Source organism: Sapajus apella, unplaced genomic scaffold, assembly GCF_009761245.1.
Source record: "Sapajus apella isolate SASKATOON/1434 unplaced genomic scaffold, GSC_monkey_1.0 scaffold3, whole genome shotgun sequence".
NCBI classification, from domain to species: domain Eukaryota; kingdom Metazoa; phylum Chordata; class Mammalia; order Primates; family Cebidae; genus Sapajus; species Sapajus apella.
Genome location: NW_022436943.1, coordinates 52,509,749 through 52,514,465, shown reverse-complemented (window position 1 = coordinate 52,514,465; position 4,717 = coordinate 52,509,749). Strand labels below are relative to the sequence as shown.

Below are 4,717 nucleotides of genomic sequence, written 5' to 3'. Positions count from 1 at the left end.
CTTCTTCTTCTTCTTCTTCTTCTTCTTCTTCTTCTTCTTCTTCTTCCTCTTCTTCTTCTTCCTCATCTTCTTCATTCTTTCCTCCTCTTCTTCTTCATTCTTTCTTCTTTCTTCCTTTGCTTTCTTTCTCTTTTAATAGCATTCATTCTAATGCATGTAAAATGATATCTGATTGTTGTTTTGATTTGCATTTCCTCAGTAATTAGTGATGTTGAACATCTTTTCATGTGCTTGTTGACTATTAATATGTTTTCTTTGGAGAAAGATTTATTTAAATCCTTTGCTCATTTTTTAATTGAAGAATTTGTTTTGTTGTTGAGTTTTAGAAGTTCTTTATGTGTTCTAGATAATAACTTCTTATCAGATACAGGATATGCAAATGTTTTTTCTTATTCTGTAGATTACCTTTTCATTCTGTTGTCTGAGTCCTCTTGAAATGGGAAAAGTTTCCTTATCCCCCTCACAGGGGAGTGATGGGGGTGTGGCTCACTTCTTCAGTACCCCACGGCTCCTACTCATAGGGGAGCATGCAGACAGGTAGGTCATTGCTCCATTTAGGGTTGAGTGTTTACAACTCCCAAAGCCCCAGTGGGCATGTGTTACAATTTGCTCTTTCAGTTTAGCCATCCATAGGCTGCTTGTGTTAATCAGCTCAATTAGACCCTCTGCCTTATTGCAAAAACAGAAGGGTTTCTGTATCCCGGAGTTCTTGCCTTAGTTCACCTGTGGGCTTGGAGAATGAGTGCAAGGTTTTATTGAGTGGTGGAAGTAACTCTCAGCAGATGGATGGGGAGCCAAAATGGGAATGTAGTGGGAAGATGGTCTTCTTCTCAAGTCGGGCCACTCTGTGGCTAGGCTCTCCTCTGACCATGCTAGGCCAAATTTCCCTTGGCTTCTGCACCGTTTCACTGTCAATAGCCTGCCTGCTGGTGTGTTCCTCTCGACATCCAGCACTTGTGTGTCTGTGCCCTCTAGGGTCTTGAGGTTTTCATAGGCACAGAATCGGGGGTGTGGCGGGCCAGGGTGTTCTTGGAACATGCAACATTTGGGCATAAAAACAGGCGTGCCTGTCCTACGCTAGGTTCTTTGGCACAGGCCTAAGGGTGAAACCCTTGCTAGGGACACCACCTGTCTCTAGTCAGCACTTCCCTGCTCCTACTTCCATATCACTTTGATGGAATTGCAGCTTTTAAAAATTCACTGGATGTTCAGTTTTTCCATGGTCTTTGACAATCTTTCCCTATTTCTTCACCTGGGAACTAGGAGGTTGAAACTTGATTGGTGATATTGTAGGCCTGAGCAGACATTGAGATCCAACATGTACCTGGGATTTGGGTTGTGGTGTCTTAAGAATGTGCTTGTTGGCCGGGCGCGGTAGCTCAAGCCTGTAATCCCAGCACTTTGGGAGGCCGAGGCGGGTGGATCACGAGGTCAAGAGATCGAGACCATCCTGGTCAACATGGTGAAACCCCGTCTCTACTAAAACTACAAAAAATTAGCTGGGCATGGTGGCGCGTGCCTGTAGTCCCAGCTACTCAGGAGGCTGAGGCAGGAGAATTGCCTGAACCCAGGAGGCGGAGGTTGCGGTGAGCCGAGATCGCGCCATTGCACTCCAGCCTGGGTAACAAGAGCGAAACTCCGTCTCCAAAATAAAATAAAATAAAATAAAAAATAAAAAATAAAAAAGAATGTGCTTGTTGAAGGATCCTATGGATTTCTGCATCATTCATGGAAATGTAGATAATGCAGGTCCTTCAACCCAAGCACAACATGATAGGAAAGGTAAATCACACCACTAAACAGAGATAAGGAAGGAAAAGGGGCATGAGAAGGTGAGACACAGAAGCACCTAGGCTGAAAGCAGACAGTCTCTTCTGAATATTCCTGTTTTCACTACATTCATTAAGGTCATGGGCTATTAACTCATTAGTATGAGGCTGTCTCCACCTTGTCTATATAACCAAGTTGTCAATCTATCTGTCTCATTGGTGTTTTCTAGATGAACATCCAGACAATTTATCTGAGGTTTTCTTTTTATCTAGCAATTTGGTGAGGACCAACACTGGGAGGTGTGGTCTTTAGCAGGTACAGCTCCAAAGTCCAGCCAGGAACTTATGATCTCTCAGAAAGCGAGTAGGTCTTGACTTCACTCTCAATTTATGTATCAACCCATCACCTTGTGAGAAGATTAGACTTATTGTAATAGGAGAGAAAAAAAAAAATCTTCTCTGTTATTCCTATGGGAGAGAGGTAATGCATTTAAAAATCTTTCTGATACCATGACCATAAGATTAATGCTGATGTAATCCAGCTTGTTATCTGTCTGCTGTGTCTCCTTGTGTCTAGGATAAGGCAATTGAACTTCAATTCTCTAATTGAAATCACTGTGCTGATGGAGTTTGTCTGTAGAAATGAAAGGTGGCTGCCATAATCTGTTGGGAGTTTAATTAATCCTCTGGGAGTGAGGCTGACCTAATTACTCAGAAATACTGGGCTTGCTTTCATTCTGTGGAATACAGCCATGGGAAGGAGGCCAGCATGCCATTTGCCTAATCTTTTCTTGAATTGTCTAAAACTCACCTAACATGAAACTGAGGAGCCCTTTCATTTGAAAGTGGTATTTCTTATGTTTTTCACCTTTTTGCTTGAAAGTATGCTTAAGCTAAAGAAAGGAGAAACAGAAAAGATGAAGAAGCCAAGAGGCTGGGGTTTCCTTTTGAATGGATATTCATCCATGAAGCTGTTCGTTCTGGTTTTCCATTCCTCCAGGTGTCTATACTTTTCCTCTGCTTGCCTGATACAACTACCACCAGTCACCTCATAGAATAACTCATCCCTTAAGACTCTGCTCAGGATTCACTCTTCCCTGATCACAGACACTGAGTTTAGGAGTCCCTCCACAGTGTCCCCCGTGACCCTGTGCCACCTCACTGTCTCATCGTTTAGTGCCATTTGTGTACATGCCTGTCTTCTCCCGTGGATCCTGAACAACCTGGAGAAATGACTTTACTTATCACCTTCAGCGTTCCATGACTAAACTCTCTAGCATTTATTCTCTGGAAGAATAAATCACTTAGGGATTTCTGCCAACACGACCACTATATTACTTCTACCTTGTAATTATTACTTAGCATGGATTGCACTATCGGCTGTTGGAGCACCAATGTGGCAGACCTTAAGTGGAATAAAATATCAGTAGCAGTCTAGCAGCACGTATTTTCTGGAATAAATCATTCATTCATTTGTTCATTAGCCAATTTGTTCATTAAATAAACATTTATTAAGCACGCATGTACTCATTCATTTGTTCCTTTGACACACTATTTATTGAAGGGCTGTTAAGTGTTAACATTGTATGTTTATTGGTGAATGTAATAGGCATGTTTCTTCTATAGGAATCTTACAGGATAGTAGAGATAACAGACAATACAAATGTAAACATACAAATGTAAATTTACAGGATAGTAGAGATAACAGACAATACAAATGTAAACATACAAATGTAAATTATGTAAAATGTAAAATTATGAATTGTGATAAGCGTTTTGGAGGAAGCCAAAAATGCATAATAGTAAAGAATAAAAATGAAAAGATAGGGGGCAGATGGCGTACCTCAGGACCATCCTCTCAATGTTGCTGTGAATCTAAAACCGCGCAAAAAAAAATAGTCTTAAAAAAATGAAAAGGTGATTAGAGAAGGCCTCTCAGAAGAGACAATTAAGCATGCATCCTTCCAGATGGTAATTTCCTGAAGAACCGAGAGACTGGTGGGTAATGTGCGTAGAGTTGTACAGTGTGATGCTTCCTGTTAAAAACAGTTACAGAGAATAGAAATGGGTTAAGAACCAAGAAGAAATTACCAACTCTAATAAGACTCACCAGGAAAGGTTTCCTGGAAGTGATATTTGAACTGAGTCATGAAGAATGATAAGGCTTTTTTTTTTTTTGAGACAGAGTTTTGTTCTGTTGCCAGGCGCCAGGCTGGAGTACAGTGCTCAGCTCACTGCAACCTCCGCCTCCCAGGTTCAAGCAATTCTCCTGCCTCAGCCTCCCAAGTAGCTGGGACTACAGGCTTGTGCGACCATACCCAGCTAATTTTTGTATTTATTTATTTATTTTTTTAGTAGAGATAGGGTTTCACCATGTTGGCCAGGCTGGTCTCGATCACTTGACCTCGTGGTCCGCTCCCCTTGCCCTCCCAAAGTGCTGGGATTACAGGCATGAGCCACCGCGCCTGGCCGATAAGGCATTTTTGAAACCTTCCAGGCAAAAATCTTAATATCCTGCTTAAACTTCTCTCTGCATGACCTGCATTTCTACCCTCTAGTTCATGCTGCAAGAGGAATCTTTCTAAACCTCATATCTGAATATGAGAATCCTTTAATAAACAGTTTCTCACATACTCTACAGGTAGCACAGACCACATAATAGAGCATGGCATATTTCATAACATGATCTCAATGTTAAGAACAGTTCCCTCCTTGCCCTCGACCTCATTATTCTTTAGCAGTGGATTCTCAGCTGGTCTCCTTCACATATTGCTGGTTATCTCAAGAGATTCTTTCCTCTTGAGCAAGCTCCAACTTCTAAGATCCCACTCAAAGTCCAGGTCACCCGGGTGGCACCTCTTCTCATCCCTCCCCTCACCCCTATCCAACACCTAGGGAGAGTTGGTCTCTCCTTTCTCTTGTCCTTCCACAGCATTTCGAATCTACCT

General features: G+C 42.0%; 1 long non-coding RNA gene across 1 annotated transcript in view; it reads left to right on the top strand.

Annotated features, from left to right (window-relative positions):
- Window positions 1-3,287, top strand: part of LOC116529562 — a 25,958-nt gene extending 22,671 nt beyond the window's left edge. The window contains exon 3 of the long non-coding RNA XR_004259548.1: window positions 2,347-3,287. This is a non-coding gene — a long non-coding RNA (uncharacterized LOC116529562). The remainder of the gene's footprint in view (window positions 1-2,346) is intronic.
- Window positions 3,288-4,717: the final 1,430 nt, after the last annotated feature.